The sequence below is a fragment of the Myxine glutinosa genome, chromosome 3 (genome assembly GCF_964187855.1).
Source record: "Myxine glutinosa chromosome 3, kmMyxGlut1.1, whole genome shotgun sequence".
Classification (NCBI taxonomy): Eukaryota; Metazoa; Chordata; class Myxini; order Myxiniformes; family Myxinidae; genus Myxine; species Myxine glutinosa.
The window spans coordinates 70,799,996-70,809,855 of NC_136263.1; the positions used below are offsets into that span (position 1 = coordinate 70,799,996).

A 9,860-nucleotide genomic window follows, 5' to 3' on the forward strand; every position below is an offset into this window, starting at 1 on the left:
ATACAGATAATGGTGTTATGATTAATATCACATAGGTTTTTTCTCATAAATAAATGAGTAGGAAAGAACTGGTATATGTTAATCAAATCAATCTTAATAAATTAACATCTTGTATTCAAAATCAAAAGCCTTGTATTATTAATGTTAATACAATTCAAAGAAAAGGAGCAGTAAGAATTGATGTTTTACTCACAAGAGAGCAGGTAAAAACACTAAATGATGCTGGTTCACTTAAAATTAAAATGACAAAACCTATGTTAAAGAAATATTCAATACAAGAGGGAGGATTTCTCCCGTTTCTAATTCCTTTATTTGCTGGTTTAAGTGTGGCAGGAGCATTGACCGGTGGTATTTCAGCATCGGTAAAAACTGCTAACGAAAGGAAGGCACAACTAAAAGCTCAAAAATAATTGGAAAGACATAACAAGGAGTTGGAGAAACAAATTAGTGGAAGTGGTGTAATTGTGGATTTTGCTCAAAAACTTGAAAGTCTACATGATAAAGCTAGATTGTTAGTTGGAGATATGCTTTCCTCTATCGCTCAAGCGGGTGTTAAACTAACTAAAAGGGGTAATGGGTTATATCTTTCTCATAAATAAATGGATAAATGGTTTAAACAATTTGGAAAGAATACAACGTCAAATATAGAACTAGCTAAGTATTGTAAAACACTAAAAATTGATAATGTGGTTATTTGTATGAGAGATGAATTAATACATATAAATAAGAATACAAAGAATATTATTATGAATTTAGACACACAGAATGGTTCTCATTGGGTTTGTATTCATAATAGTCAGGATAAATATTATTTTGATAGTTATGGTATACCACCACCTGTTGAAGTAATACAATTCTTACAGAATGGTGTTTATCAAACATTTCAAGTTCAAGAAATTAATTCTAAATGTTGTGGTCAATTATGTTTATATGTATTATTTCAACTCAACAATAATGAAAATTTTTATGATATCATTTTTAATCTAATATAAATGACATGTTGGAAAAGATGGTTCTATCTTTGGAAAATCCTCTCAGGATATTGATTTATCAAATTATTATACAAAGGCACAGGCTGAACGACAAAAATATAGTGTAAGTAAAAATATTAATATGAAGAATACTTATAAATTAATCAATTATCCAAACCCTACAGATGCGAATGACTTAATTAGATTTAGTGATTTATCACAATATATATTTTTAAAGAAAACAGCACGTTTTGTTAAACAAGTAAAATTTACAACCACAACACCTGGTTATACTGACCATACACCTTTCCTCATTGAATTTAACTACCTGCTTACAATTGAATTTTATAGAGAAGGACATATAGTTAATATGCGAATTAATAAATGGGGGTATGATATGCCTGATTTAGGGTATAATTGGTCTTTTTCAATAAACATAGAAGACCTACATGATTTTAATCAGTCTCGTAAAGAAGAATATTATGCACTTGGTGAGGATAAGGATTTATGTGGAAGTACAATTATTAAACAACAAATACATGGTTTTAAGAAAAGAAAAATATATGATAGTATAGCGATGGTTAGCATGACAAAGAAGGAAGGTAATGAGATAAGGATAGAAAGCCGAGGAATACAAACCGATTTGGTAGTGGGAAGATGGGGTGGTATTACCTGTCATAATATTAATCTCACATATATTTCTGATACATAAATGGCAGGAAAAAGACTACAAGAGAATTATAATTTTTGTATTCAGGGATACCTACAAGAAAAGGGTGCTCGGTATTACATACCTTATGATTTGGAGCATATACATGGAAATTTTGTCATTAAAAACTGGCCTTATACTGATATTGCTAAACCCACAAATAGAGACTTGTTTAAAATATTAAATAAAAATGAACTTCTCAAAGTTATGAAATATAAAACTCTTTTAGAAATCGTTAACAAATCTTATTGGTATCCTATTATGAGAAAAATAATTATTGATACAAGAATATCTCAAAATCCAGATGAGTATATGTATAATATTCTTTGGGGTTCAAACTCAAGGGTAGCAAGGGATGCGGAAGGAGTTGAAGAAGAGAAGGAGGATGGAGTTGAAGAAGAGAAGGAGGAAAGGGAGAAGGAGGAGAGGGAGAAAAAGGAGAAGGAGGAGAAGGATGAAATGGAGAAAAAGGAGAAGGAGGAGAGGGAGGAAAGGGAGAAAAAGGAGGAGGAGGAGAGGGAGGAAAGCGAGAGGGGGAAAAATAAAAAAATATGACCATTCCTGAGATTAATGAAAGATTGAAGTTATTACGACAAATAAATCAATCTCAACGCACCGAAGAGGAAAATAAAGAACTAATGACTCTTATGAAGATATTGGTTTTTAAATTTGCTATAATAAATTCAGAGAGCAGATGTTGTGGAGTGATGTTGGTGTTATTGACTTTAGTTAGTTTTATTTGTAAATAAATGGAGGAGAGAGTGAAGGCATTCCTAAGGATTCTTTATGTTTTAAAAATCAAGATAGAAATGTATATGTTGAAAACCCAAAAGGCTTTGGCACTATGTAGGACTTTTTCTCATAAATAAATATGAGTTATTGTCTCAAATGTAAAAAGAAAACTAAATCTAAAAATATCTCCTTTGTTAAAGCTAAAAATAATAGAGTTTATCAAAAAGGAATATGTCAAGTGTGTGGCTCTAAAAAGTGCCAATTAATCTCTCCTAAAAGTGGAGGAGACATACAAAAGTTTTTGTCAGGAAGTAAATTTACAACAACTGGAATTCCAGGGGAACTACATCTACCTGGACATTCTTTATGTGGTCCTGGAACAAACCTGGATAAAAGATTAGATGAGGCTGACAATCCTAAACCTTGGTCTAAACCTACAAATAGGGTTGACGAAGTGTGTATGAAGCATGATATTGCTTATGGGAAAACCACTACGTTGACTGAAAAACATAAAGCCGACAGAGAAATGTTGTATAATTTGTCTTTGATACAAAATCCAACGTTGAGAGAGAAGGTTGATAGGTTTATTGTGAGAAATTTGATAAATGCTAAATTGAAACTTGGCCTTGGTTATTCACCCTCAAAAAACTATTAGGCTCTAATGATGTCATCAAGACTGAGGAGCTTTTGGCTGATGAATTACATAAACCTATAATCACAAAGTTTAAAAGAAGGAAAGTTTATTCTAAATACACCGACCACATATGGTCCGCTGATTTAATCGAACTAAAAAATGATAAGGGATACAAGTATGCTTTAACCGTTATTGATTTGAGGAGTAGATTTGCTTGGGTTGTTCCTTTGAAAAACAAGAGAGGTTATACTCTGATGTTAGCCTTCCAACAGATATTTAATAAAAGTAAAAGAAAACCAAAGAAACTGTGGACCGATGAGGGAACAGAGTTCTATAACAAAATATTTATGAAATTTCTTAAGGGGTAGGGTATTAAATTATACAGCACCTTTAATGAAGGAAAAGCAGTTGTTATTGAGCGTTTTAATCGTACTTTAAAAGAGAAATTATATAAAAAATTCACACAACTCGGTTCCCAAAAATGGGTGTATTTTATTCAGGATATTGTAGATAATTACAATAATACAGTTCATTCATCAACAAAATCAAAACCATCAGAAACATTTACAAAATTAGAATATGAAAAGGAGATTAATTTGAGAAAGCCCAAGTTCAAAGTTGGTGATATTGTAAGAATATACAGATGGAAAAGTCATTTTGAGAAAGGTTATACAAAGAGATGGACTAATGAATTATTCAAAATCGTTGATGTAATGGATACTATGCCTTGGACTTACAAATTATATGATATGAATTGGGAAGAAATCTTGGGTTCATTTTACTCACAAGAATTACAAAAAACAAAACTGATAATTCATTAAACAACAACCATCCATACTTTCATCCACCCAGATTAGCTAATTTAATTAGTAGTAATAAAGAAAATCAAAAAAAAATAATCATAAGCCACACCCACACAGACCCCACCCACAAACCCCGCCCACACAGACACAGACCACACCCACACAGACCCCGCCCACACAGACCACACCCACACAGACCCCACCCACACAGACCCTGCCCACACAGACCACACCCACACAGACCACACCCACACCCACACAGACCACACCCACACAGACCACACCCACACAGACCACACCCACACAGACCACACCCATCATCCCCCACCCCTGTGCGCCCCCACCCTTGATCCCCCCTCATCCCACCCCCACCTTCCCCACACACACAAGGGGAGGGGAGGGGTGGGATGAGGGGGGATCAATGGTGGGGGCGCACCTTCCCATCTTTTTTCCCTTTATTCTCTTTTTGTAATTAAGAATTAAATAATTCTGGACAAAGCGAATAAAATCAAAATTATGAAATAACATTAAAAACATAAAAATTATAATAAAACATTTTTCACGAGGTATAAATTCAGTTTCTTCCATAAATTCAGTTTCTTCCAAGGTATAATATCCTCTTGTCTCCCATGTTGGCTTCACCAATTTCTTTTGTGTCTGCAAGGCACAAAAGGGATTTTAAATTAAATTCACCAAACACAGTATTTGCCTGCCGTGCCATCCCAAAACCACATGAGGGCAGTCTAGGACCATAAATGAGAAACTCCATTTTTCCAAACAACTCACATGAGCAGGAAATTGGTTGACACTCCTCCGGTCGTCGAAGTTGTGAAATCCCTGGATTTCATCAAACTTCATGTTGCTTGGTTGGTTTTTCATGCTGGAATAAAACAAACAGTTAGTTAAAGGAAATAACACACAGCTCACTTTACCACACAGCACCTTTAACACACAGTTATTCAACCACCAACTTTGATAAAAAGGAGAAAATTCATGGATTGAAGTTTGTGAATAATTAATTATATCTCTTACCTCTCGCATAGAATTTCAAACAAGGTGTTTAATTCGTTGTCAGTCATTGGTTCTGTTGTTGAGACAACCTTGGATAATATTAACGGGTGAGAGAGGCTTTCTAAACACTCAACCATCTCATTATGAAGACCCCTCCGAACTTCAGTGAATTCTGTAAGCGTTTCATTCAACTTCTCCCTTTGTTGGTGAAAATCAATGACTTCATTTTCAACATCAATCACCAGGTTTGATAAAGATATACTGTAAAAGAGAAAAAACAATAATTATTGAGAGGATGTTAATGATGTTCCATATAAGACAATGAATAATTAATCGTGAGAACAAAAAAAACTTACCTGTCTTCTGATAAAGCTTCATCCTCCATCCTCCAGAGAAACATAACGTGTGTTTAAAAAAGCAAGGTGTGGTTAGAGCCTTTATAGGCAAGGCTGCATCATTGGCAAGGCTGAGTCATGGCTGAGTCATCCTGTGCCACGTTGGCAACTGGCTCAACAAAAGATGATGCAATGTTTTGCCATAAATGATAGAACCAAGTATCAACCAGACTAAAGAGTGGAGGTGTAATCAACCTTGGTATATAAATGGAAAACACAACGAAATGTGAAAAATATCAGATTCAAGAGGTTGAGAGAATCACTGGTCAGAAGGTTCTCAAGACGGATAAACGTATTCATTTGTTAAGTGGGGTAATGGAGGGCGGGAAGAAAAATATATTAGAGTGGAGTGAGAACTTTAATGGTTATATCAATCGGATAATAAATATTATAATTTTAAAATGGTATGTGGGAGAGGAGGAGGTCAAACAAGAACCCTCCGTGAAACATACCACTTTATACTTTCACAACAAAAGGTTAAGGAACCTGTATACTTTATAAATATACTTGATGGGGATGAGTTCTATAGGAGAATGGAACTCTTTAAAAAGTTAGAAAGAGATAATATATTTATAGGCTCATTAGTAGAGTGGTCTAAGGAACTACATTAAGGGGCTAGTGGGGGGAATAGGGTAAAAATTACATGTAAGTGAGAAGGATCATAGGTTCATAAGGCTAGAAGGATTATAGATTCATAAATGAAGAAAATCATAGGTTCATAAGGTGAGAAGGATTATAGGTTCATAAGGTGAGAAGGATTATAGGTTCATAAGGCGAGAAGGATTATAGGTTCATAAGGTGAGAAGGATTATAGGTTCATAAGGCGAGAAGGATTATAGGTTCATAAGGTGAGAAGGATTATAGGTTCATAAGGCGAGAAGGATTATAGGTTCATAAGGTGAGAAGGATTATATAGGTTCATAGAGGGAGAAATAGAGGTGTTTATGATTTTTGAAAAAGACAAGGGGGGTAAATGACATTAGATAAGGATTTCCCATGTTAAACGGAGGTGTCCCAGAAGCAACATTTATCACCTACTCACCTGAGATAAATTAGTTAAGTAACCCAATCACATGACGGAAGCACATGGCATCCACGAGCACACAGCTTTTCATAATATGAGTCTTATTCTAGCATTAATTGCCAGGACAAAAGGAAAAGCACGTACCAGCACATGAATGATTTACAATAACAAAAGGAAGTAAGTACCAGCACATGAATGATTTACAATAACAAAAGGAAGCAAGTACCAGCACATGAATGATTTACAATAACAAAAGGAAGCATGTACCTGCACATTAATGATATACAATGACAAAAGGAAGCAAGTACCAGCACATGAATGATTTACAACAACAAAAGAAAGCAAGTACCAGCACATCAATGATTTACAATAACAAAAGAAAGCAAGTAACAGCATATGAATGATTTACAATAACAAAAGGAAGCACGTACCAGCACATGAATGATTTACAATAACAAAAGGAAGCAAGTATCAGCACAGGAATGATTTACAATAACAAAAGGAAGCAAGTACCAGCACATGAATTATTTACAATAACTAAAGGAAGCAAGTACCAGCACATGAATTATTTACAATAACTAAAGGAAGCAAGTCCCAGCACATGAAATATTTACAATAACTAAAGGAAGCAAGTACCAGCACATGAAATATTTACAACTAAAGGAAACAAGAACAAGCACATTAATTATCTATATATATAAAACACAGTTTGTGTGTGTGTGTGTGTGTGTGTGTGTGTGTGTGTGTGTGTAATGTTACCGATGGACTCCTAAACGGAGAGGCTCACGTACTTGATATTTGGCACAGACATGGCCATTGAGCCTGGGAAGAACATGGCCGACCTAAAAATGTATTTCATAATATTTTTTTTACCATATTTTTACCTCAGCGCATTTCAGCGAGGAATATTATGCACGGAATCTGACCGGTGGCAGAGCAGCGCGCTGATTCGCTCAGAGCGATCACGTGATGTTCCTTGCTGCCATTAACTCAGTTACGCGTTCGCACGTATTTCAGAGCGAAAAGCGATTGCGTTTTTTCACATTTCAAGCGAGGAACATTGCCATTCACACCACATAGGTTTTTTTTTCTTTCATCTTTAGATCCATATTTTTTTTCAGCGAATCTGAATCGGTGGCAGAGCAGCGCGCTGATTCGCTCATTCGCGCTCATTGATGACGATCACGATCACGTGATGACGTGATCACGAATGATGTTCGTGACGCGATCACGTGATGTTCCTTGCCGCCAGCAAGTAGCATAGATTTTATTTTAGCATGATTAGCATTTAGCATGATTTAGCATGACTTAGCATAGATAGTAGCATGTTTCACATAGATTTTTTTTCAGCGAGGGATATTATACACGGATTCTGACCGGTGGCAGAGCAGCGCGCTGATTTGCTCAGAGCGATCACGTGATGTTCTGAATAAGCACAATCGATTGAGTGTGCCGCATGAGTCGGCGATAAGTGTTTAAAGTAAAGTAAAAAAAATAAATAAATGTTAACGTGCCGTTGTTAGCCTATTAATGTATAGTTTGTGTTGTATTTAGCTGTGGCTGAGCTAAGATGTAGCTGAACTTCAGAGTCGTTGACTCTGGTATCCTTTGACCTCTTAATCACCTTGCTCCATTGGGACAAATCCAAGTAATAAGCGCATTGGCAAGTAAATCCACCGGAGCGAGGTGAAACACCTCTCAGGTTGAAATAATGTGAGTTATTCCATCCCCGCCGCCAGTTGGCTTCACTTTTCGCGGAGTATGAGCATTCTATATATTTTCAATTCAGTGTGCCCGACTGGCTCACGTACTTGATTTGTGGCATAGACATGGCCATTGGGCCTTCACGGTGTAATTTGTGCGAGGCTTTTGTCCGAGTGAGCTTGAGTCGAGAGGGCGAATGTACGGGTTGGGAATGTACGGGTCTCCCTTCCCCCACCCGGCAACGCCGGTACTGGAGGGCATCACAGGATGAGTGAGTCTCCAAAATCCGCTTCGTGCTGTTGCGAAGATTCAGGACGATGTCGCGATTGTTGTGCTGCTCTCCGACCATGAGAACTGCAATGTCATTGTTGACTGGCCCTCCCCTTCCCTCCCCCTTCCCCCTCCCCCTCCATCCTCCCCTCCCCCTCCCTTCCCCCTCCACCCTACCCCTCCCCTTCTCCCCTGCTCTCCCCCTCCCTTTTCCCCCTCCCCCTCCCTTTTCCCCCTCCCTTTTCACCCTCCCCCTTCCCCTCCCATTCCCCTTCCCTCTCCCCCTCCCCCTCTCCCTCCCCCCTGCCCCTTCCCCTCCCCCTCCCCGTCCAACTCCCCCCTCCCACCCCTCTCCTCTCCCATCCCTCCCCCTCCCCCTCCCCCCCTCTCTTCCCCTCCCACCCTCCCCCTCCCCCTCCCCCCTCTTCTCCCTCACGTTTATACATGGAATGCCGGGTACCACCCCCCCCTCTTCTCCCCTCCCCCCCCCCTCTTCTCCCCTCCCCCCCTCTCCTCCCCTCCCCCCTCTCCTCCCCTCCCCTCCGTTCCCCTCCCCTCCTCTTCCCCCTCCCCTACCCTCCCCCGCCCGGCAATGCCGGGTACTTCTGCTAGTTTACAATAACAAAAGGAAGCAAGTCAAGCCAAACATGTGTTTGTAACTTGCTTCCTTTGTCAAAGTTGGGCAGTATTGTTCCATCACCTTTTATGCTCCTCTCAGAATAAATGCAAGACAAGAACCAGAACAGTACTCAACAGAGAGCATACCTCCACCAGGCTGAACAGTTTACCTTTTGTGTCCCACTGATCGGCCAGATCTGGATCTAGGCCTCCAAAATCTAATTGGCTTGTTCTTTCCACCTACCAACTCAATAACCTAGTTTTATCATGACTTGTCCACATCTTTTTTAAATACCCTGGGAGGTACCGTTTTGACCCCATCTCTCCATGGTGAAGAATCACTGAAATAATCAAAAAATTCTCTGATCCAGATCCAGGTGTGGATCTTCATCAAAATTGAATGAAATTGTCCTTGTCACACACCCAACCTGCCCCTTGACTTTCGTTTGAATCCTTCCACAACTTTTTTGCGATATCGTACTATGTATCAGTTTTAGCCTTATCTTTCAATGGTGAAGCGAAGAATCACAAAAAATTCTCAGATCCAGATTTGGATCCAGATCTTCACCAAAATCTAATAAATTCGTCCTTGTCACATATACAACATCTCCACCAAATTTTGTCCAAATCCTTCCACAACCTTTTGAGATATCCAGTTCACAAACAAACAGACAAACAGGAGTGAAAACATAACCCTTCGCCCATCTTCAGTGGTGCAGGTATCAAAGACCAAAGTAGAACGATATCATGACAGTGGTCCATTTATTTACACCTCGTGATACTCAATGCCCATCATGTCTCTCACCAACTAAGGCAGCTGGAGCCAATTACTCCCACTAATGAACCACAACTGTTTTGCAACAGGGAATGACGCAAAAGATTCCTTACCTGCTAGGAACTGCACCGAGGTCCTTACCTCGGTCTCCCTTTTGGACTGCAGCACAAACTATTGGTTTGTAGGCTTGAGAACACAACATGGCCAAAGTTCA

At 38.5% G+C, this 9,860-nt stretch overlaps 1 long non-coding RNA gene across 1 annotated transcript; it reads right to left on the reverse strand.

Moving 5' to 3' along the window:
• Nucleotides 1–4,294: 4,294 nt before the first annotated feature.
• Nucleotides 4,295–5,610, reverse strand: LOC144891133 (uncharacterized). Its single transcript, XR_013622727.1, has 3 exons — nt 4,882–5,610; nt 4,636–4,729; nt 4,295–4,506 (listed from the first exon to the last, which is right to left on the reverse strand). It is a non-coding gene; the product is annotated as an uncharacterized LOC144891133 (long non-coding RNA).
• Nucleotides 5,611–9,860: the final 4,250 nt, after the last annotated feature.